This window comes from Helianthus annuus, chromosome 14, assembly GCF_002127325.2.
Source record: "Helianthus annuus cultivar XRQ/B chromosome 14, HanXRQr2.0-SUNRISE, whole genome shotgun sequence".
In the NCBI taxonomy this organism is placed as follows: domain Eukaryota; kingdom Viridiplantae; phylum Streptophyta; class Magnoliopsida; order Asterales; family Asteraceae; genus Helianthus; species Helianthus annuus.
The window spans coordinates 29502564-29528914 of NC_035446.2; the positions used below are offsets into that span (position 1 = coordinate 29502564).

Sequence of the window (26351 nt, forward strand, 5' to 3'; positions counted from 1 at the left end):
CATGATCTTCAAATCATTAACTTATGATAGAAGGTAGTGATTTACATGTTTATATCATCAATCCAATAATCAATTTTAAAATTAGGGTATCATGTGATCATAATGACTGAATGTTTTGTTTAAGGTGGAAGACTAGGCCATTAATACAAATGGAGTATGTACATTTGGTGCTTGCTGCATCATCCTAATCTGATGAATCTTATTAGCCTACCGTTCAGAGAGTCATTACAGGCTATTGGTTTATGAGTACATGCCTAAAGGATGCTTGAAGAATAATCTTTTTAGAAGTAAGATTTCAAGCGGTTATATCTTCTTATATATTTACAACTTGGTCTGGAAATAACTGAACATTCGGTGAAACGTTATCGGGGAAGTTCATTCATGAACACAAATTTTTTTTTTCTGAAGGTTAATGATTCGTAGTCATTGTGTTTTTAAGTTAATCACGAATGAAGAAACTCAAATCCCATTAATCTACACTAAAGAGGTTCAAGAGAATGATTCAGATAGTCATTCGGGTAAGTCAGATCTTGCAAATTTTACCACATTTATCCAAGTTATAATCAAATTCTATGTTTTCTTTCGACATGTATATATGTTAACAAATTTTTCTCTGGTTATGATTCTTACATAGTTTCCATTTCCTGCTTAACATGCATTTGTGGCCAACTTCTCTAGGTAGCCCACATGTACAAAACTGACAGGAACAAGTACGGCACAACTACGAGAAGCTGGAATCAGAAGTATATCATGGGTTAGCTGTGTTGCTCAACCAGCAAATGTGAGTGAGATAAGAGATATGAGGAAGGGCTTCTTTTCTTTGTGGTTTATGCTTCTGCTTGAGTGTTTGTACAACTTAGCTAGGTTTATTAGGTGATGTAAGTGAAACAAACCAGCTTTACGTAACAAACATCTGGCTTACGCTATATATATGATAGTCCTACTAATGGCTGAATAATAAATGTGGGTTTCTTACATTATACCTCATGTCACATAACAATGGTAGTTTCTATGGTGAAAAATATGGCATTTGGAATTTCTCTTCAGCCAAAAATATATTCTCACCACTTGCGCTGTCGGCATCTCATGAAACATCGGGCCTTTTGTAAGCAATTAAGTATTTTTGACCCATTTGCTCTTTTCACTATTTTGCTTCTTTAAAAATAATACATGTTACCCGGTTAACCTTTGTACTAATTTTTTTGAAAAAGTAACTTAATTTTAATTTTCTTACATATTTGTTTTTTTTATGATTATTTCAAATACTTTACTTTATTTTATGTATTCCTGGACCAAATATTGATTTTTGCTTTCTTAATGCCTTTAGATGGCCTATTTTCTCTGCCACCTCGACCTTTGAATGGTGTTTTGGGCTCAGGACATACCTTGAGGTTGAAGTCAAGAAAAATGAAGGTATAATTTCTATTTTCTCATTATTTGGGGTTCAATTTTCTGTAAGTTTCTTATGTAGTGCTTTTAGTAGGATATTCATTTGCATAAGGAGGGTCTGTATGGGTTGGTTCTAATCGGACTTGCAGGAAAAGAAGAAGCACTCTGGATCTTATACTTGTAGTGGTGTCAGAATCTCGGTGAGCATGCACCCTCTCATAATTTGTTTTTTTTTTACTTTCATTTTCTTTAAAGAAGGAAAAATGACCAGTTTCATGGGTTAACTTATCATAGATGACATGTTAGTTGTTACCAAACCTCCATGACTTATGCGTGACTAATTATTTAAACATTTTTTAGTTTTATAACTAATAATTTGTAAATTTGTTGTTGATCTTTTATGTGCTGCATATTTTGCAGTTTGTCCGTATGGCTCAGTAGCTTGAGATTCTGCAAAAGCTATTAGAAGTACATTTCACCATAAGGAGTATGTATGAGCAATTTCAGAACATTCTTAAAATGGGTCCTATCCTATTAGCCAGGTTTATTTGAGCATAACTCCAACCGCTAATGTTTTATTCTTTTATATAAATAGACTCAAAGGAATGTACTTAAATTGATCTTATCTAAGTTGTTTTGAACTGCGTTAACATGACTCTCACAACCAATTGTGGACAAGAAGATTAAGTGGACAATCTGTTGAAAGGATTAATCATCAAATTTGTATATTAAGCTTTGTCCAAAAGAGAGTATGCACCTTTACTTCAAAAGTTCTATTCATTTTAGATTTCTCATGTCTTAAATGTGGCAGGTAGTTGTATTTTACTGTCAAATTTCGACTTTGATATTGACACTGAGTTGCTTTCGAGCATTTGGAGCTCAATCGTGTTGAGAAGTTGAAGTACTAAAGACCAAGTAAGTGTAAATTCAATAATTTATTAAGGTGTAGATGTATTATTTGTACTCATATTTCCACCTAAAATTTCCAGGAGGTTTTATTAGTAAACTCCCACTTTAACACCATTTGCAACTCTCAAGGTTTTATTAGGAGCGAATTGAATGTTGCAAATATTAATCAAGATATCCAAAGTATATTACTTTTATTGTTATGTCTGTATTTGTAATTTACAAGTTAGATTATTTTTTTCTTGAACGGCTAATTGCTTTCCACATATAAACCCACTCTTTCGGAGCTATGTCCAAAGGCCGACTACTCGACCACCGGTAGAAAGCGTAGCACACCCCTGATGCGTGGGAACCCGTTGGAATGGGTAAACCCTCGCCCCCCATTGGACTCGAACTCGGGATGAATCCCGAGCCAAGCGTTCACCCGGATGTCTCACCCTGCAGCAGCTAGGGATCGAACCGGCGCCTCCAATGGAGAAAACCAGCCAACCCACCAGCTGAGCTAGAGATTGTTGACTACAAGTTAGATTATTACCGGGTCAGAAAGGTAGCAATATACCCCAACTCCTCTGATGGTAATAACTAGAGCCGAAGGTCGTGCATGGAACGTAAGGGTGAAACTACTGCGTAAGTTATGTCATTTGACTACCGGTTGGAAGAATTGCGGAATGCCATCAGATGGAAATTACACCTATGAATGTTTGTAATTTTTTTTTACATTTATCAAATGTTAAAGTTATACAAACGAATCCGTTGTTTGAGTAAAAGATATCAATTTCTTTTAATGTTAGTTTATTATATGTTTATCTTATACAATTTATAAATTGTTCAACCCGACAGTAAATCTGCTATCACTTTATTCTTGCTTTTGCAATTAGTAATTACTTGCTATATTTATGCTTTTGTAATTAGTAATTATAGCTGCCATAAGAAACAATCATATTTCAATAGTGTTTCAGCTCCTTTCATTTTCATGAATATAAATGACCACTGACGTTAATTAATTTAAGACTCATCAAAATCATAAATAATTTTTAATATAAGTAACTTTCTCGAGCCTAAGAAGCAATCCCGGGTGATAACCTAGTCTATATCTATACACACCGAATCAAAGAGCACTAGATGTGATACTGATTTGTTGTTTCTAGATAACTTTGTTATTCTTACTTCCACTTGCAGTATCTCTAGATTTGCCTTGTGGGCTATAATCACTGGTTTGCATCATGTTTGAAGCTTACTTTGGAGCTAAGTTTATGTCGGAAAGAAGAAAAAGATAGTATAGGGGCTAGAGTGTAATATGGTGTTCTATATATACACCATCTCTATGTAATCCGTTTTTACAACACAATTGATCAATACAATTCAAACCCTAAATCAATTCATTCTCTGTACCAAACAACATGGTATCAGAGCAGAGTTTCTGATCCGTAAAACAATCTGTTCATCATCTTCGAATCAATCTCAGCAAAACTCAAATCAAACCAAAATCAATCAACCGACGAAGATTCCTTCTTCAATCCACGAAGTTTTTTGATTCCCACAAACCTTGGTTTCATACCTTTGTTTCTAGCAACTGTTTTTTTATTCCCACGAAGCCTTTTTTGATTCTCACAGACCTTTGTCATACTTTTGTCTTAGAGGTGAATAAGAAAGTCAACATCAATCATCACCATCACGTGTAGACCTTGGTTTCATACATTTGTTTCATACATTTGCTTTGGGAAGGACAAAAAAAAAGAATTATTTTTGGTGGCGGCAACGAAGATTTGGAGTGTGCACAAATTAGGGTTAGGACAAACCCTAGTAGCGGATTTAATCTTTGGTTTTTGCAATCCCTTCCTTTGTTAGCGGAAATAATTTTTTGAATAAGATAGCGGACTTGTTTCATTCGGAAGTCAGCGAAGGTGTTCGGGCGAAATTATTCGGGGTTTTTTAAATCTTGAACGCGAGTTCAAGTCACCGGTGAATTGTGATAAATTCGCCGCGTGAGATAACTTCGCCATTTAGCGGAGTTATTCCGAACTTAAGTTTTTGAACGCGATTTCGGCGTATTTGGTTGCCTATTAAATACGCTCGGTTTGGTTGTAAAAAAAATGGAAATCAATCATAGTAGGAACAGTGCTTGGATTTTCGATTCTGGTGCCACTAACACCATGACGTTTGAACCATCCGACATACGATCAATGTCCAATCCTCAAAAAACTCAAATCCACACTGCAAACAATGGAATGATGCAAGTGAAAGGAGGAGGAACAATTGAAATTTCACCAACTATGAAATTATCAAATTGTCTTTATGTTCCATCATTATCGCACAAACTGCTCTCAATTAGCCATATTACCAAAGAGCTAAATTGCATAGTACTAATGCATCCTACTTTCTGCCTTCTACAGGATATCAGGACGGGTGCGATTATTGGACGTGGTACTGAGCGCCAAGGATTGTACTATGTGGATGAAGTGGCTCAACAGGGTACTGTGATGTTGGCTCATGGAACTGATAACCGGGAAGCCTGGCTATGGCATAGACGTTTGGGGACATCCATCCCATGGTTATTCGCACCTTTTGTTTCCAAAACTTTTCCCTTCAAATGGGAAAATAGATTGTGAAACCTGTCTTCGTGCTAAAAGCCATCGACAATCGTTCAAACCTAGCAATACGAAAGTGGCCTCACCTTTCTCACTTATCCATTCCGATGTGTGGGGTCCTGCTCCTGTGATGGGGGGGGGGGGCAGGGTCTTCGGTACTTTATACTATTCGTGGATGATTGCACTCGCATGACATGGGTATATTTTTAAAAAAATAAAGTCGAAGTGTACGAAAAATTTGTCATGTTTTATGTTATGATTCAAACTCAATTTCAAACTCAAATTCAAATCCTTCGATCCGACAATGGGGGGAATTTGTCAATACATCTATGAAACAATTCTTTAAAACCAAAGGATTAGTTCATCAAACCTCTTGTGCTCATACCCCCAAACAAAACGGTGTTTCTGAACGGAAAAACCGTATTATTCTTAAAATGACTCGAGCCCTTTTGATCGAATCTCAGGTCCCTAAATCTTTCTGGACGGAGGCAGTTGCAACCTCCGTGTATCTGCTGAATCGGCTTCCCACAAAAGCTCTTAAATTTAAGACTCCCTTAGATTGTCTGTCTAAGTCTGCCAGTATTCCTCATCCTCTTACACTTGAACCTCGAATCTTCGGGTGTACCGCATTTGTTCATATAACCAAAACCAATCGAAACAAGCTTGGCCCATGTGCTGAAAAATGTGTATTTGTCGGCTATGGGATCGATCAAATAGGTTACCGATTTTATAATCCAACAACTCGTCAAATATTCACCACAATGAATATTGACTTTCTTGAAACAAAATACTTTTATAACACCCAACTCAGTGGTCAGGGGGAGAATGACACTATAGACACTCTGAGCTGGTTAACCCAAATTCCCTCATCTGAAGAAGAAGAAGTCACAACTGAAAACTATCACAGTACTGCGAGTCCTTCAAACACAGACACACAATCCGTGGAGCACAGTATCACTGAAGAAAGTCCATCCAACATGATGTCTGAGGTAAGAAATACCGAGAACCCTGAATGTTCTACGTCTTATAACTATGAGACAACAGGGGAACACATAGAACCGACAACTACAGAACATGTTGATCCAGTTGTTGAACAGGTTTAACCAGTTGTTGAACATGTTGAACCATTTGCAGCAGAGACTACCGGAAGATACTCTCTTCCACCTAGAGCCAATAGAGGGGTTCCTTCAAAACGGTACTCCCCAGAGAGGGAGACCAGAAATTCAAGATATCCTGTAGCTAATATGGTCAACGGGAACTTATCTAACAGTGCGAAAGCATTTGTTACTTCTCTATACACTAACAAATACCTAATTCCGTAAAGGAAGCTCAAGGTAAGAAGAACTGGGAAGAAGCAATGGAAGTGGAGATGCGTGCTCTTATAAAAACAACACATGGGAGAAGTGCATTCTTCCTAAAGGAAAGAAAACAGTTTGGATGCCGGTGGGTGTATTCGATTAAATATAAACCAGATGGCTCTATTGGAAGATACAAAGCCCGACTTGTAGCCAAAGGGTATACTCAGACGTACGGGATCGATTACTCTGAGACATTTTCTCCGGTTGCAAAAATGGATACCATAAGAGTTCTCTTTTCCGTGGCAGCTAATAAGGATTGGCCCCTTCATCAATTTGATGTTACAAATGCATTTCTTCATGGAGACCTAACTGAAGAAGTTTACATGGAAGCACCTCCAGGTTTTTCAGGGGGTTTTAAAGATGGAGAAGTTTGTAGGTTGAAGAAATCTCTATACGGGCTAAAACAGTCTCCTCGGGCATGGTTTGGAAAGTTCACCTTGGCCATGAAAGAATACGGGTATCACCAAAGTAACGTTGATCATACCTTGTTCCTCAAAAGGAGGAACGGCCTCGTAACTTGCTTGATCATATATGTGGACGACATGATTATCACAGGAGATGATGTAGAAGAAATAGCATAGCTGAAGAGAAATTTGTTTTCAAAGTTTGAAATGAAAGACCTTGGGAATCTCAAGTATTTCCTTGGAATAGAAGTTCTCAGGTCTAAACGGGGGATTTTCATCTGCCAAAAGAAGTATGTTCTTGATCTATTGGCGGAAACTGGGTTGATTGATTGTAAACCAGCAGATACGCCAATGGTGGTGAACCACAATCTTCACATTGAACTCGATGGAAAACTTGCAAACAAAGAAAGATATCAACGGCTCGTGGGCAAGTTAATTTATCTCTCCCATACTCGTCTTGATATAGCTTATGCTGTTGGAGTGGTAAGTCAGTTTATGCACCAACCGCAAGTTGCCCACATGGAAGCTGCTCAGAGAATTCTAAGGTACCTAAAGGGTACCGCAGGCCATTGAGTGTTGTTCAAAGCAAGTGGACATTTAAATGTTGAGCTCTACACGGACGCCGACTGGGCAGGAGATAAAGGAAACCAAAGGTCAACGTTAGGGTACTTCTCCTTGGTTGGTGGAAACCTTGTCACCTGGAGAAGTAAGAAACAAAAGGTGGTCACTCTGTCGAGTGCAGAAGCTGAGTTCAGAGGCATAGCTCGAGGACTAAGTGAAGTTCTTTGGATCAGGAAGCTCCTAGAAGACATTGGTTTCTCCCAAAGGGCGATACCCAGTAAAATTATGTGTGACAATACAGCTGCAATACAAATATCAGAAAACCCAGTTCAGCATGATCGAACCAAACATGTAGAGGTGGATCGACATTTCATCAAGGAAAAACTGGAGGAAAGAATCATAGAGCTCCCATATATATCATCAAAAGAACAACTCGCAGATATTCTCACAAAAGCAGTCAACGGAAACGCTTTTAGTAGCTGTATGAGCAAGTTAAGTATTGGTGACCCCACTACTCAACTTGAGGGGGAGTGTCGGAAAGAAGAAAAAGATAGTATAGGGGCTAGAGTGTAATATGGTGTTCTATATATACACCATCTCTATGTAATCCGTTTTTACAACACAATTGATCAATACAATTCAAACCCTAAATCAATTCATTCTCTGTACCAAACAACAGTTTACCCTAAAATCGGATTGTCTTCATCAGTATCAATCTTTTTATTGACTACCTGAAGCACAAAACCCAGAACAACCCACATCCAAAATCTATACATATGTCTGGTCTTCGGTTCTTGTTTTTATATGTTATATGGTCTCGGGCCGATTCAGGTTTAACCCGGATTTGTCCAGTTTGTCTAATTTGCTCACTCTCATTAATTACTATATTACTATGGTTATTTAATAAATTATCAAAACTGTAAAGAAAACATGAAAAATGTATTGAACACACTTTTGCACAATAACTAAACAAGGTTCAATTACATTAGGAGTATTGACATGATCCACGCATGCTCAAAACATCAGTAGTTCCTTAATTACACAAGCATTCAGTTTTATCTATCTAAAAATGCTAAAACCATAACAGCATGCGGACTTACTCATCTTTTGAAGCGGATTCTAGTCCAGCTGAAGGGTTATCAGCAAAATACTCCTGATGTTTAACATTTACACCATACTGCACCCAAACACCCATCATTTCATCTCAACTGAATTCAATAGAATCTCAAAACAAAAAATAGCAGTTCACACCACAAAAATCTATCCATCAATGAAATGACCATTTTTTCTTAATCTCAACGGATATTAAAAAAATCAAATATCCAGGTTACATTCATGGACGGTGATGAGGGTGTGCGGGGGGGACCACCGCACACGGCCCGTGATTTCGATGGGCACGTGCTTTTATAAAAAAAAATCCGATATATATGTTATTTTTTTTAAATAGTTCCTATACTGTTGGGATTGAACCCTACCAGAGGAACAGATAATGTAAAGCCAAAACCTGGTCACAACAGTAGATTCACAATAAGCATATGTTTACACTAAGCTCTCCCCTTGACAGTGGTTATCTATCTGCTGATACACTCTAAACACTGCTCAGAAGAACAACTGATGAACCAAACACTGATGGAACAACTAAAGACTGCTGAAGACAAATGCTGAGCTCTATCTACTACTGTCTCTTAAATACTGCTGAAGATCCAAGCACTGCTCATTCAAAGACCGATCACCTTTTGAAGAAAGCACTGATGGTCAAGTAATCAGTGCTTAGGCTACAACAGTGGAACGTGAACAGTGTTAGACTTGTTTTGTATTGTATTATCTATCAGTTGTTAGACATCAGTAGTTTTGTTTAGATCAGTGTCTATAGGTTGTTAGGCTGTTAGAAGTCACTATCATGGTGACGTCAGTTGAAGTACACCAGTAGTTTGGTTTGCCTATAAATATAAAAGTACTCTGTACTGTTACATTAGATTCGTTTTGAGTGAGTTCTTCTCCTCAATTCAATCCTTTCATCTTGTGCAACCAACTCTGAAGTATCAGGCTGAGGGGGAGTTTAGTCTGTAAGCTTGCATTGTAACCTTTTGCTTTTAATGTAATCTTTCAACTCTATGAAAAAGCAATTGTTTATCAAACTTTATTCTCCTTTGATTGTGTTTAACAAAGTTTATATTCATTTCCGCTGCACTTTACTTTATTTCATATACACTGAATGTTCAATTCATACAAACAAGCACAATCATGAGAGCCTCGGATCCTAACAATTGGTATCAGAGCTTGGACAGTCAAATTCGATCTAACCATCAATTTGACATAACAGTTCAGCTCACAAATCATTGATACTAAGGTTGGTCGTATTTCTGTTGAAAAACAGAGTAACGAGAAATCATGTTCAAAATGATGACTCAAAAGCTCTGTAAAACAACCAAGATGTCATAAGATTCACAAATCTCATGCAACTGATGATGTCATGCACAAATCACTCATAGTTTCCGGATCTGGAAACTTATCTGAAAACTATGGTGTGTTCATCTTCATTCAAAATTGATGTCAACTGTTGTTATGAAATTTTGTGATGTTTTTATATTTTACACTAAAGTATGCACCTCAGATCAGCAAAACCCATGTTCATCTAAACACTAGTGTTCTGCTGACATAGAATGAGGGAAATAAAGCTTTAGTCAAAATTCTTATGTGCTCAATGGCAGGTTGAGAATCCTCAAAAGGACCAAATCAACTTTGTCAAAACACTTTAAGAAAATAAGGTGTCAAAACAGTCCTAATCATATGTAATGTGAAATCTGGAAATAAAACATGCACAAATGTGATCAGATCTCTCAGAACATTACTTCAAAATGATTCTGGACTAAGTGTGTTCAAAATAAAATCTCCAAGTGAGTATTTCTGAACATGTGAATAAAAAGGGTATAGAAGGGAAAAAGAAAATGAACAAATCTCAAAGTGTGGCTATCTCAAAACTTTTGGAATCAAAGGAAAAAAGTATAAGCATAAAACACTTTTGAGGTTAAAGTTGGGTTAAACAATGGAATCATACAACTGTGTGCATTCATCAATACAGGGATTGTTCAGGTAACAATGACATTCCCAGTGATTGTCCTTAAAAGAAGGATTTACAATCAATTGTCAAGAAATTGACCTCAAACAATGGTCAAAATAACTTGAGAGTGATATGATCATGAACTTATTTGAAAAAGCTGTCAGATCCTTTTTGTTGATTTTCAAAACTTCCTTTAATTTTTCTAAGGTGTTTTTCTTCTTAATAAGACCAGATATATATTATTTTTTATAAAATATATGTTGTACTTTTACTAATTTTCGTCAATAACAGTTCATCTCTGGTCAGGATGTAATTTCCTTATTTTTGTGTGAAATTACTATCCTAAATCTGATCAAAAGGAAATGGCACACATATCAAGGTCATGTTAAGCTCAAGTTTGGTTATCACAGATCATAAATTGATTGCAAATTGGTTTTGAACTACTGAGATACTCATGTTCTAGTTCAAGTAATTAGACACAAAATGAGTAGCTCTAGTAGAAATGTCTTCATCATCTGGGATGTTAAACCACTGCTGCTACTTCCTCACAGCAGTTGGTTCAAATATCTCAACCCATAACCGCAACTCCTCCTGCTTCTTCACAAAAAGAACAGGTTGTAACCACAGGGACACCAAATTATGAAGCTCTGGATCCACTCGGATCTATCTTCCACAATCCTGATCCCAAGGACATGTCTCTTTCAACACCCATACCCTCACCAATCATAATGCCACAATCAATAATACCCCTGTTGCATGCATTTGATATTGCACAGACACAAACCAGTTCCTCTCTATCACCCATTACTGAGAGTATACCTCCACAAGTGACTGGGTCTGTTGCTTATACCTCTGCTATCCCAGCAACAGCTGAGGAGGTTACACCCCTTGAGTTACAAGTAACTCTCGGTGGTAGTTCAAGTGGAGCAGCAACTACAACTGATGGATCAACAGATCTTCAGTTGGACAGTTGTTACATTAATAAGACTCCCTTGAAGGCAATTTCTTCTATGGCAACATTGGTAACCACCAGTGAGTTGATTTTAACCACCGGTACCATCAAAGGTTTATCGAGTGCTGAAGAAAGAAGTCCCCAGTACCAAGAACAAGGGGCATCAATGAATGATTTTTGGGACTCAGTTCCTTAGTCACACATTGGTACAACCACCACTGGTGCGGATTCAGATGATCCTACCAATGTAGGTGATGATTCAAAATATCAAGAATTGACGAAAAGAGTTGAAAAACTTGAAGATTCAGTTGCTGAAATTAAAGATATGGTGCAAGAGATTTTAAAAGCTCAGAAAGCACAATCTACTGCTGTTCCTGCTCAAGCACCTGCACAACATGCATTTGCTGCAAATGAGCTTTGAAATATTTTCCAACCCATGCTTGAAAAACAACAACACATGGCTGATCAAAAGGATGCTATTCAAGTACAAATGCTGACCAACATGGTGGAATCAAGGTTTAAAGACACTCAAGCAGATATCAAGGCTATAAAGGCCAGCATACAAAAGACTGCCCACAGTGAAAAAGTTCCATCTTCCATCCTCTTCATGGATACACCCCTTGCAGATAATGCCAAAAAGGGGGAGAAAATCAAGTTGAGAAAGAAAGGAATAGAAGATGGGCTGTATATTGAACCAGAAGAAGAAAAGCAGTCATCTAAATCACCTCAAACCACAAAATCCAAAACTTCAATTCAAACAGCTGATACATCAGCAGTTACAAAAACTGCTGTCAGTAGCCAAACAACTGCCATGACAACAACACACACAGCTCCAACACACACCACTCTATCACGTACCATCACAACCACTGTTCCACCACCATTACCATCACAAACAGCCAAACCATCATCACCCCCTGCCAAAAAGCAGAAGACAACAGATGTTACAACATCTGTTGTAATGGCAACAGTGGTTGAAACACCAGTTGTTTCAACTACTGTTAGTCAACCACTGATCACCACTGAAACAACTGCCATCATAACCCCTGCTCAAAAGCAGAAGACATCTGCTGATACATCAGTAGTTGTAATGACAACAGCAGTTGAGACACCAGTTGTTTCAGCAGCTGTTAGTCAATCATCCACCACTGCTATCACCTTTCCTACATCACAACCAAAGCTCCTCAGTAGAAAAAGAAAGCCAATCCCTGCCAATGAGGAAATACATGATCCTAATGCTGCAAAATATCCACTGGAAATTGAAGCTCTCAAAAATGAGATGAGGCAATTCTACACAGAAGAAGATCCTTCAAAAAGAAGATTCTCCTCACTCATAGGCTACATGCCACCAGAGGATATGGATGATTACCTCAAGATCAAGGCAAGGCAAGCTAAAGTAAAAGCTAAGGTTGAGAGTGAAAGTGAAGGTCTAAGCGACGAAGGCATTGCTAAAAGACTGGAGTTCTACTTCACAAAAGTAAAGCAGATAGAAGAATTTGCACAAGAGCTAATCAAAGAAAAGGCTGATCGAAAGAAAAAGTTAAGGAAACAGTATCTAGCCTATATCATGAAAGAGAAATTCTATCCTGCTGAAGAACAACAGTTTAAAGAATGGCCATTAGTTGCATTAAAGCATGAAGCTGGGAGGATTGAAAGAACCAAAAATGATCCTACAAAGAAGAAAAATGCTCCAAACTGGAGCAAATACAAAAAGCTCATTGCTGACCTCACTGCTGAGTACAAAGGAAAGAAAAAAGGAGCTAGTGGATGCAAAAATGGATACTGCTGAAGCCATATCAAAATGGTCCAGGCAGCAGACTGAGAAGCCTATAAGAGGCTGAAGAAAAGAAAGATAACTGCTTCAAGTGCTTCAAAGAAACAAGAACATATGATGAAACTTGAACAGCAGATTGAGAACCTCAGAACAATATTCAAATCAGCATACAACCCCACTTTTGTGTCAGATCAAAAAGAAGGTAAACAGCTGACTGAGGAAGAGGTCAAAGAAAAAGAAGCAGAGTACTTCAAAGACGCTATCATGAAAATGGGTCTGAAAGAAGATAACTCAACAAAGCTTCAGAACCTTTTTGAGAAGCTATTAAACAAGCCTGCATCACCAAACACTGCAACAGACATGTCAGAAATTGAAAGGCAAGAGCTTATTGAACAAGAAACTGCAGAAGACATAGCTGCAGCAAACAAAGTCATTGAAGAAGCCTTCAAAAGAATGTCTGAGAGCTTGCAAGTGTTTACAAGGCCATCATCCCCCAACTCATCAAAGAATAAATCTCTCCCAAAAAACCCACTAGGATTTAAAATACTAAAGTGGATGTCTGATCAAAAGACCCACGTATTGACCTTGGTCAGATCCAGTGGTGAAATGAAGTACATATCAAGGAAAGAAGCACTTGGCCTTGGTGTTGAAGATCTGCAGGATCTCCTTGAACTTACATTGTGTAGGGATGAGGATGACCAGAGTTCCAAGGAATTTGAAGCTGAATTTAAGAAACAAGCTAAGGAACTCTTGATGAGGAATAAAAATCCAGAATAATGACAGGTTTTGGCATTATCTGTTCCAGGAGGAGATTGTTGGGATTGAACCCTACCAGAGGAACAGATAATGTAAAGCCAAAACCTGGTCACAACAGTGGATTCACAATAAGCAGATGTTTACACTAAGCTCTCCCCTTGACAGTGGTTATCTATCTGCTGATACACTCTAAACACTGCTCAGAAGAACAACTGATGAACCAAACACTGATGGAACAACTAAAGACTGCTGAAGACAAACGCTGAGCTCTATCTACTGCTGTCTCTTAAATACTGCTGAAGATCCAAGCACTGCTCATTCAAAGACTGATCACTTTTTGAAGAAAGCACTGATGGTCAAGTAATCAGTGCTTAGGCTACAACAGTGGAACGTGAACAATGTTAGACTTGTTTTGTATTGTATTATCTATCAGTTGTTAGACATCAGTAGTTTTGTTTAGATCAGTGTCTATAGGTTGTTAGGCTGTTAGAAGTCACTATCATGGTGACGTCAGCTGAAGTACACCAGTAGTTTGGTTTGCCTATAAATATAACAGTACTCTGTACTGTTACATTAGATTCGTTTTGAGTGAGTTCTTCTCCTCAATTCAATCCTTTCATCTTGTGCAACCAACTCTGAAGTATCAGGCTGAGGGGGAGTTTAGTCTGTAAGCTTGCATTGTAACCTTTTGCTTTTAATGTAATCTTTCGACTCTATGAAAAAGCAATTGTTTATCAAACTTTATTCTCCTTTGATTGTGTTTAACAAAGTTTGTATTCATTTCCGCTGCACTTTACTTTATTTCATATACACTGAATGTTCAATTCATACAAACAAGCACAATCATGAGAGCCTCGGATCCTAACATATACCAACTCCAAGATAGGTCCATTTACAAAACAATTTTTATGGTTTGGAAGTTAGCCCATTGGCATTAACTTTAGTAAGCCCAATACTCATTTGATTTTAAAATTAAATAATAATAATAATGATAATAATAATAATAATAATAATAATAATAATAATAAAACATTACGGAATGACACATTTTTTCGAGCTCGAACAGGGCACATGAATTCTCAGAGACGCCCCTGGTTACATTGTTCATAAATAGAGTTAAAAGCACCTTATTTTTTTCTAATGCTCGAAGATATCTTACGGCATGTTTAATTGTAGTTAAATCTCTCCATTTTAATTAAACTAAGATAAAAGCTAGACTGCTAGAGTGATGCACCACTGAGTTAGGCATGCATGAGAGCATGACATTAATAAATGTCAACATTAAAGATTACCTCTTGAAGAGCCTTAGAGAGGTCCTCGATGTTCATAATTAGACGCTTATCCTGTAACAATAGAAAATTGAGATGATACAAAGAAGAACAAACACTAGAAATACTTAGTATCAAGTACCTTTTGCTATTTATCTTTTTTGTCCCTGACAACAGTTGCCTGTCTTGCCTTACAGAGTCTACAATAAGATTCAAAAAGATATAAATAGGGGACATACATGTAAATAGTAGAAAAGCAAGGAAATGTCATTGAGCTTCGAACAACCTATCACGTTCCAAAATATTTTCAGTTTTACATAAATAAATGCTTATAATCAAGTAGTCTTAAGCATCAATTACAAGTAAAATCATAGCCACCTTTATACCAACCAAGTGTTGAGTTGAGTTGAGCTGCTTAAGTAAGCGAATGTCAAACATAGAACAGCAGATAGCAATCACATAAGGCAAGAACTCTAATTACCCATAAGGCAGCCGAGAGACTGATGAATAGAGTATGTAAGCATCCCTTTTACCTGTAGAATACCTGCACCATGACAATTTTTAAATTATAATAAAAAACCTACACAGGAAAATCTAAAATTATGAGAGTCCACCAAGGACTAAACTCATGTTAGAGCAAGAAGGGTCACCTCCACTGCTGCCACCACCACCACCGTGGCCACTAACCGCCATAAAACAAATATAGCACGTGAACCTGTTCTGACCCAACCCATTTTGACCCGAACCTAACCCATTTCACATTGTTTTTATAAAAGCTACCCATTTTGACCCGAACCCAATTTGACCCTTTACACAACCAAACCAAACCCAACCCAGCCCAGCCCAACCAGCCTGATACCATCAACAGTCATGATAATGACATTCTAAGACATGAAAAAAATGAATTTAAACCATCACATACACAACACAACCCAACCCAACCCAACCCTCCTACTTTGACTGTCTAGGATAGTTGTAGATTTAAGAATCACCTTTTAAGAAGGGGAATATGTAATTCTCATAAACATACCTGAGTAACTTTGAAGACCTCATCCAGTCATTCTATATTAACATGTCCCATGTACAAATAATCATACATATACATGTTGAAGGCGGCAAAAAAAAAAAAAAAAGAACAGTCACACAAAGAAGTTTTATCCAACATAAAAAAGTGAATGTGTACTGTATGCATGAAAACATGGAACGTTACTCCTTACCTTCATTATTTAAGTTATGCGAAAAACAAAGTCAATAATAAGATAATTGCCACTACTACGTACGGTGTGTGTGAAGTGAAGCCGCGTGCGATGCAGCCGCGCAGCCGCGGGCATGCAGTCGCTACTGCTGCTGCTCAAGGGATTAGTTCGGTTTGTTGGGATAATGATCTTTGATTATTATTTATCTAGTTCAAACCCTAGTTAACAAAATTTAAATCAAACCCAAGTCCCCAAACCGATCATTAATCACACACATGACTCAATTACAAAATTCAATCAACAAATCTATAGATTAGTAGATTAGGGTTTTCTATTCAGAAAGGGATGGCGGCGCAGTTTGTTGCTCGTCTACCCGCTATCCTTATGTAATTTGCCTTGATGATTGGAATGAAATAATAATGAATCTATAACAGAACACCCATAATACAAAATTAGAATGTAACTCAGTGATGAGTGATATACCTTAAGTTGTATTACAAGTGTTTCTTCTATAAAAGATTTTAGAAATCCTCCTAACATAAGATATCCCCTCCAACACACATATGCCCCAAAAAAATTCAAAATTCAATGTTTTAATTAAAACCCTAATTGTGATTGAAGCAAAACTGGTCGAAGAGAAACAAATATACCTTCCGCGGCTGAAATGAAGCAAAGAGGAGTTGAGTGACAAGGTATGAGCGGCGATGACAGATCATCTGGTGGTGCAATTGTGGTTCGTCGGTCACTCAGTTGCGATTCATTAGGGGCGTAGTAGTGGGAATCGATAAGAGGAGACGATCTAGCAGCGAAAGAATAGCGATTGGGGTGGGTAATGGGAGAGATGAATGTTCATTGTGAAATCTCATAGGGAAATCTAAAATTTTGGAGGAAATATTTAAATTTTGGGAGGGAGATTAAAATAATTATAAAATGTGATTGTATAATGATGATATATATTTAAGTTATATTCTTTATTTATATTCTCGTAAGTTCCAATTATATACTTTATTTGTTGAAAGTTTCAACCAAACTCACTATGATCGACAATATTTAAGTATGATTAAGCTTGTTCGATCACGATTAACATTTTTAACCAAATTAGACCATTGTCATGATAACTTGTAGGTTGCTCGTTATGGGATAAAGCCCCTCGCCACATCACCCCAATGGCATCTCAAACCATCTCCTAGGTGTCATTGAAGGCGTCATTGTATGCTTCACCAGCCCTTTAGCAGACGTGCAGAGGAAAAAAAAAGAAGGGGACCCACTTGCATAACCAACAAAATTTCTTTTTTATTATTTTATTTTTTACATAGTTTAAGGTGGCTTGATCTAATATGCAACCTTTAGCACTATAGTTGCATCTAAGCTTGAACAATGTAACTTTTCTAACAAAAGTTACAAATTCCAATAAAATATGCAACTTTTCAAGAAAAAGTTGCAATTTTAAGTAAAATTTGCAACTTTTGAATCAAAGGTTGCAATTTTGATAAATTTTTGCAACTTTTTATTAAAAAGGTTACATTAGATCTTTTAATGCAACCTTTATGTTGAACTATGTTGCATTAGAGTCTAATGCAACATTATTGAAAAGAGTTGCATCTAAAAAGTTGCATTAGGCTCATTTTCTAGTATGGTGCCTTTTTTTGTTTTCAATTTACTTATTCATTTGTATTTTATGCAAATAGTCAACTTCTGAGAACTGTTGATGTCATCACAGAAGATGATCTGGTTGACTCATGCAAACCTGGAGACAATGTCGCAATTGTTGGAGTTTACAAAGCTATTCCTGGGAAAAGTCAAGGCAGTGTCAATGGAGTATTCAGGTTAACTTAAATACCTACAGTTTATATTTTCTTTCACTTATACCATGGCAATCTGGGTATTTTAACGAAATATATGATGATATGCAGGACTGTGCTTATAGCAAACAATGTTTCTCTACTGAACAAAGAGGCGAACGCTCCAGTTTATAGTTTCGAGGACTTGAAACACATTAAAAATATAGCTGAGAGAGAAGATACATTTAACTTGCTGCCTAGATCACTGGCACCTTCAATCTATGGGCATTCGTTGTAACACCCCGTGTTTCGAAAGTCAAAGTCAAAGTCAAGATTAAAGTCAAAGGAAGAAAAGATTGCTAATTGCGATCTGTCACTCCTTGCTTTAATCCTGTTTTGACTTCTTTGACTTATAATTAGTCTATTTTGTCGTTAACGTTAGTTGTATTATGTGGAGTATCTATTAATAATCTAAGTTTATTCGCTATTTATCGATGTTTATCGCTTATCGCTTATCGCAATCGTGCTCACAGCTCGAATTATGTGTTCTGAATATTGTTTTACGTGTGTGTGCCTTTTATGTGTTACATGTGTATGTTTATTTATGTTATGTTATGTTATGTTTGTGGTAATCAATCAAAACGCAATCGAAACTCATTCGCAATCGAATCGCAAACGCTAAACGCAGGATAGAATCATCCTATTTCACCGAGTATTATACGTTAGATATAGTAGTTGGGATTAAAAGTAATTTGACTAGGAAACTCTATCGCATTGCAACGCTTGCAATCGAAATCGAAACTGCAAAACTCGTCGCATCGAACACTCGAACCAGGTAACTGATCGACCAGGCAACCAGCCGATCGATCGAGCTGCCGCTCGATCGGCCAGCTGCTCGAACGAGCTGCCACCCGATCGACCAGCCCCTTTCCACTTTGGGTAACCCTATAAATACCCCATGTCACCATCAAACTTTCCACTTTTGCTCTCTGACGTCTGACTAGTGCTCTAACCTTGCTTTTTCTCCGATTTCTCGCTATTCTGGTAAGATCTCATCCTAAATCTTGTACTTCCTTAATCTATACGCATTCCTACACCTTTCTATCTTTTGAATCTTAACTTTTAACCGTGAAATCACTAGATTTGAGGTGTTCTAGGATGATGTCATCATGGTGTTCTTGAGAACTTCATGTTTTGGCCTCAATCCACCAAGAACAACTTAGATCTAACCGATTTCCACATAAATCAACAACGATTTTGCATAAATCTCAACATATTCACAGTGAAAAAGGATTGAAAGATGGTTTTAACTTTCTTTCAACTCTTTTACACTCAATGCACTTAAAATCGATAGAATCGGAGCTTGTACTGACTTACTACTCATTCTTGTGGTTGTGTTGGTTCAAGATCTGAATTCTATTTACGAGACCACCGATTTCGGGTTAACCAAGAACAATCATCTCGAACCGGTTAACGGGTTGAACTTGGGTGATTCCTATTCAATCGGGTTACTAGGGTCAAGATGGGGTTCTGTTGATTAACACATTGTCACACCGTCTCGATAAAATGACAAACTACCAAAACAACCAAGTGTAAGACGAGCGGAACGACCAGGACGGAACGTCGTCCGATCGGACTACTGGTTGACGTCCGAACGGGCGGTCGCCCGAACGACTTGTACTTTGGTCCCACATTCAGTTTTCAAATCAAACTTCAAGAGTGTTGGAATATCGAACGAAATATTGTTCGATCGGCCTATCATCCGACCGGACTGCCACTTTTACCATGTGATGTTTTGACCACAACACTTTAACAATTTTCAACATGTTCAACTACAACGGTTTGCCACCTGATCGAACTACAATCCAATCAAGTGACAACTGCTGTGAACTTGTTCTCACTAAGTGTTAACCTATCGGATTGTCGCCCGAACGAACGACCGTTCGATCGATCGACCTGAAAGATAGAAACACTTCTGTGTTTTCAAATGCTACAACAAAAACTTCAAAAGTCAAACCATCATACACAAACACATCCTTCCCAAAGGAAGAAACAATCCACTCGAAAGGTCACCCAATCAGATGACCAGCCGAGCGGACTGTCATCCGAATGACCGGCTATCCGATCGGACAACTATCCGATCGAACCACTGTTCGACCCACTATCACTTGTTTCGTTTTACGCGTCACTTATCGTTATACTATCAATCTGTTCAGGCTGATACTTCTTTAAGCGCTCCCTTCAATCCATCATCGCTGTGAGTATACTCGAACCCTTTTTGCTTTCGCACTTTTGGGTGTTACATACGTTACCTATATTCAAAACACATCAATCACACAATGCAACACTATTTAAACGCTAACCATTATCGCATGTTATACGTGACTTAATGAATGCCTGTTTGTTATGTTTACACATGGAATGCTGTCTACCTGCCTTAACGACGATAGTACTATAGTTTAGACTCAGCACCTGTTCACTCAGGGGTTGTTAAGGACAATTAGTTACATGGCTCACAGTGGTGAGTGTGTATCGCGAACTGCCTTGGGCAGTCAACCCGCAGTCATTGGTATCGATAGGTTCATGTCGATAACTAACATGCCTCATTTTACACTGTGTACATGATGGTTATGCGTAATCGATTTCGAACTCTATTATATCTATTAAACTTGTATGCTCACCTTTACACTATGTGTATTAACTTTTACTTTAATGTATGTGACAGGTGCTTATTTGCTTTCTTTGCTGTGAAATCGAGGCTAGGAAAGACCTAAGTCAACAATAAACAATTGTCTGTAATAAGAATCTGAGTTGTCAGAACATAACAATTTGACTAGATCTTATCTGTAATAATTGTATTATCTTATATGACATGGTATAGGACATGTTGCTTAAAATATTTGGTAAATATAGTTGTTATGGAAACTTCTGGACAATCTGTTTCGCTCAGTGCCGCGCCCCGATGATTCCGCCATCGGTTGAGGTGTGACATTTGTGGATTAAGAAAGCAATTATTTTACTTATGCTTGGTGGAACAGATGTTAATTAAAAAAACGGTCTCCACTTAGCTTCTATTGGTTAAAACATATGTTTAAAAGCACTGTTGGGTTAAAACAGTGTTTTATGGGGAAAATAATGGTTTTTTTTTTTGTTTTTTTTGTTTTTTTTTTTTTTGCAAGCAGTGGTTTGACTTTAGTCAAACAGACTTTGCTCAAACAGTGGTTTGACTTTGGTCAAGCAGACTTTTGTCAAACAGTGGTTTGACTTTGGTCAAACAGTGGTTTGCTTTTTTTGCGACCGTTAATCACCATCACTTCCAGGTTATTATCTTTCGAAAAAGTCTCTAAATTTACTATATGAGTATTTGCAAATCTTGTAACACAAATGCTTACTTTTTTGATGTCGTCTTCTGGCTTATTACTTGGCTGTGCCATTTCATATTTAAGAAAGTTGCCACAAAAAGATTACTGATTTTAAGGGAGGTTTCAAAGTTTATGAACTTCTCAACTATCGTTCGAGGTCTTGTATTCTAGGGCGGAAATTATTTGAAAGATATGCCTTGAAGATCAAAACATATCTTACAATGTGCTTATTTCAGAATCTGGGAAACGCATCTCTATCATTCCACAGGTACAAACAACCATAATTAGTAGCATATTACTATTTAATTAGGAGTAATGTAATGTTGACATAATAACATGTATAAGTACAATGTTATGCAAAGAAACTAGCTTTAGGTGAAGTGAGTGCCGAGTGGGAAATAAGGTGAACCCATTGGTGTGGAAAATCCGTGGACTCATGGTGTTGAAAAGGTTGGAGGATTATGAAGTCACATCTAACAAAGTTTATAGAACGATTCGATTTAAAGCGCCGCAACGCGTGCAAGGTTAAATTCTAGAGACTTTGATGGATCCAAATTACATTCAAGATAATCACAACAAAGTTGTAAAGAGTTAACAGTTTTGTAAAGGACTACCAGCTTTATATTATTTATGCAGTTTAGTATAATATGTTTAAATTTCAAACTCAGTACAGAGATTGATGTTGTATAATTAATTTAAAAAAATGAGCAGGTTCTTAAGAAGGAATTCCCAAAAGGCATTGATGTCGTTTATGAATCTGCCGATGGTGTTGATATATCTGTTGACTTTGGTCGACAGATGGATGAAAACAGATGTTTGAAACCACTGTTGGGTTAAAACAGTGTTTTGTGGAGAAAGAACATGGTTGAAACGACTGTTGAGTTAAAACAGTGTTTTGTGGAGAAAGAACATGCTTGAATGCAAATGTTATTTCGTTCACAAAGATTAATAAATTGTATATTTTCATATTTTTTATACTCTAAACTTTAAGTATTTACCGACTGACTTATCTATATATATTAATAAATGAGGTGATTTGGGCCATTTGTCTTTGAATGGTGGAGCCATTTTGCTTATGTGGCATCCTATGGTTAAGTTGAGTGTGATTTTAGGAGGGAATTCATCTCATCCTATGTTTATGTGAAATCGATCTTCCATATGATCCAATCCATCTTCTTTGATTCAAGTTACGCCTTTCTCTCAATAGGCAAAAGTTTCCATCATGGAATCGATCATTGATATCTTTGCAGATTTGCAGATTATATGCCCCAATTTTGTGCCTTTATTATCTGAACTTGATAGGTCTTCAAATATTTCACATCAGCCGTGTGTTGTCGTGATTCCATATTGTTGGTGCATACGTCTGTCGACTTCGTCTTGTATCGAGTCTTGTTTTTGTATAGATAGATCAGGGCACGTTATTCGAGAAATATGTCAAAAATAGGTAATTTCGCATGAAATGATAGTGTGTCATTTCACATGAAATTAACAGGTTATTTCGCACGAAATTGTAATTTCGTGTGAATGTTATTTCGCTTGAACATGTTCATGCGAAATTAGCATCCCTATAAATAGGTGTCTTGTAATTTCGTTTGGAGGGTCTTGAACTTCTGATTCCAGAGCCGAAGTGCTGCTGAAGTGTCAACGTGCTGTAAAACTTTGTCAAATCAATCAAAAAGACAGTTAAAGTGAATATATAGCTGAATCGAACTCAACATGTCTGTTTCCGCCTTTCATATTGGGTAGAACACCTCTGAACGACTCGTTTCGGTCGTGAAAATGATCCTACAAGTGGTATCAGAGCTCAGGAGGAGGAGTTCTAGCAAATTCAGCTTGATTTCATCAGATTTTCTAACTTCTACACCTTCTTTTCTAAATTGAACAAGTTTTAACGAATAAAATGATTTGAATTTCACACATTTCATGCGAAACAGTGTTTTAACAAAGCCTTGAGAAAATTGGACCTAAAATCGAGCTAAAACCTGATCAATTTGACAAAAGTTTGGCCGACATGATGACATCAGCATAATTTCGTTTGGAATAGCTTCTTAATTTCGTGCGAAATTACTTTTTGCGTTTAATTTCGTTTGAAATTGGTGTTAATTTCGCTTGAAATCAGACTTTGTTTGAGATATTTCATACGAAATTAGCTATTTCGTTCCAAAAAGGTTATTTTCGTTTGAAACCAAGTAGATCCCGCTAAGGTTGAAGCCAATTTCTAAGTGTGAGTTCTGGCTTCAAGAAGTCCAATTTCTTGGACATGTTGTGAGTGAGCATGGTATCCAAGTAGATCCCGCTAAGGTTGAAGCTGTCATGAACTGGCAAGAGCCGAAGACGCCTACGGAAATTCGCAGTTTCCTAGGATTGGCAGGATACTACAGACGCTTTATCGAGAATTTCTCAAGAATTGCAGCACCCCTGACTCTAGTCACTCGCAAGAATAGCAAGTTCGATTGGGGGCCTAAGCAGCAAGAATCTTTCAATATTTTGAAGCGGAAGTTGAGCAATGCTCCTGTATTGACATTGCCTGATGGGATTGATGAGTTTGTAGTTTATTGTGATGCATCACACACCGGGATGGGTTATGTGCTAATGCAAAAAGGCATGGTCATTGCCTATGCTTCACGTCAATTAAAAGTGCACGAGAAGAATTACACCACCCATGACTTGGAGTTAGGTGCCGTTGTATTTGCACTTAAGCTTTGGAGGCACTACCTGTATGGAACTAAGTGTGTAATCTATTCTGATTACAAAAGCCTTCAACATTTGTTCAATCAGAAGGATTTGAACATGAGGCAGCGACGCTGGATGGAAACTCTGAATGATTATGACTGTGAAATAAGATACCATCCAGGAAAGGCTAATGTAGTCGCAGATGCCTTAAGCAGAAAGGAAAGAGTGAAGCCGATAAGAATAAATACCAAAAGCATTGAAATCAAGAATAGTTTGAATGAAAGGTTGTTAGCTGCACAGAAGGAAGCTGTGCTAGAAGCTAATTATCCTAAGGAAAGGTTAGGAGTAACTGAAGAGCAGTTATCCTATGGTAAAGACGGAATTTTAAGGTTAAATGGACGTATATGGGTTCCTGTTTATGGAGGACTTCGGGATGTTATCCTCAAGGAAGCCCACAGTTCCAAATATTCCGTTCATCCTGGAGCAGACAAGATGTACCAAGATGTAAAGGCAAATTATTGGTGGATAGGCTTGAAGAAGTCTATAGCTGCTTACGTAGCTAAATGCTTGATGTGTGCTCAAGTGAAGGCTGAACATCAGAAGCCGTCAGGTTTACTACAACAGCCTGAAATTCCCACTTGGAAATGGGAAATGGTGACGATGGATTTCTTCACCAAGCTGCCTAAGACAAAGAAAGGAAATGACACTATATGGGTCATAGTTGATAGACTGACAAAGTCAGCCCATTTCCTACCCATTAAAGAGACTTACAGCTCTGACATGTTAGCCCAACTGTACATGGATAAGATTGTATCCTTACATGGCGTACCGGTATCTATTATCTCTGATAGGGATACTAGATACACATCTCATTTTTGGAAGAGTTTCCAACAGTCTCTGGGCACGCAATTGAATTTTAGTACAGCTTACCATCCTCAGACGGATGGGCAAAGTGAGAGTACTATTCAGACCTTGGAAGACATGCTGCGTGCATGTGTGATTGATTTGGGAGGTAGCTGGGATAAGCACCTACCTGTGGTTGAGTTCTCCTATAACAATAGCTACCATACCAGCATTCAGGCTACACCTTTTGAGGCACTATATGGTAGGAAGTGCAGAACGCCCATCTGTTGGGCAGAAGTAGGAGACACTCAATTATCAGGTCCTGATATAGTCTTTGAGACAACGGACAAGATCGTCCAGATTCGTGACCGCCTAAAAGCTGCCCGGGATAGGCAGAATAACTATGCTGATAAAAGGCAAAAACCTCTCAAGTTTGAGGTTGGCGATAAAGTTTTGCTCAAAGTATCACCCTGGAAAGGGGTGATGCGATTTGGTAAGAAAGGTAAGTTAAGCCCGATGTATATAGGACCATTCGAGATCATCGAATGTATAGGGTCAATGGCTTGTAAGTTAAACTTACCTGAAGAGCTCAGTGGTATTCATAATGTATTCCACGTCTGCAATCTGAAGAAATGTCTAGCTGACAAATCACTAGTCATACCACACGCAGATGTGCACATAGACGAGAGCTTGAAATTTGTGGAGAACCCTGTGTCGATTGAGGATCGACAGGTAAAAAGGCTTCGAAGGAAGCTTGTGCCTATCGTCAAGGTGAAATGGGATGCTCGTGGAGGTCCCGAGTATACGTGGGAATTAAAGTCCACAATGAAAGAGAAATACCCTCAATTGTTCTCATAAATCTCGAGGATGAGATTTCTTTTAAGGGGGTGAGGATGTAACACCTTGAAAATTTATGTCCAATAATGTATGAACACGTGTCATAAGCTCTGAACAGGTGTAAGAATACTTTAGAGGGACTAAAGTTGACAAACGGGGAAAACTATGTGAACATAAGGGTCCATAGTGTCAATAATGGATAATTATATTTAAAAATAGCCCTACAAGATGTTCATACCTTCAAACGAATAAATCATGGATCATACGTAGCTAAATATGAAAGAAAGTGAGAAATTACAAACTACAGGGGCTAAATGTGCCAACATGTGCAAAGTATACCTCTGAGTGACCTTTTAGCAAACCCGAAGCTTGGTAACGGTAAATTATACTCACTAGAATATGTGGTAAAAATTTCATAAAGTTTCGTTATCGTATGAGAAAGTTATGATCAAATTCGTGTACGAGGGGTTAAAAGCGTCAACGTTGAATTTTAAGGCCTTATGAGTGTTCACAAAGTTAGTCAAGGACTTAACTAAGTTAGTAAAAGTCCTAGAGCCCTTAAAAATCAAGTTAGAGGGCTGAAAAGGCAATTTGGGGACTTAAAACCACGTTACAAAGGACCAGGGGCTGAAATGCAAATGT

General features: G+C 37.7%; 2 long non-coding RNA genes across 2 annotated transcripts; both read left to right on the forward strand.

Moving 5' to 3' along the window:
- The first annotated feature begins 425 nt into the window (after nt 1–425).
- Nucleotides 426–2395, forward strand: LOC110905380. The gene is made up of 5 exons (XR_002573067.2): nt 426–518; nt 679–781; nt 1328–1413; nt 1481–1589; nt 1810–2395. It is a non-coding gene; the product is annotated as an uncharacterized LOC110905380 (long non-coding RNA).
- A 15522-nt stretch (nt 2396–17917) lies between these two features.
- LOC110905378 lies at nt 17918–18162 on the forward strand. The gene is made up of 2 exons (XR_002573065.2): nt 17918–18039; nt 18127–18162. It is a non-coding gene; the product is annotated as an uncharacterized LOC110905378 (long non-coding RNA).
- The last annotated feature ends 8189 nt before the right edge of the window (nt 18163–26351 follow it).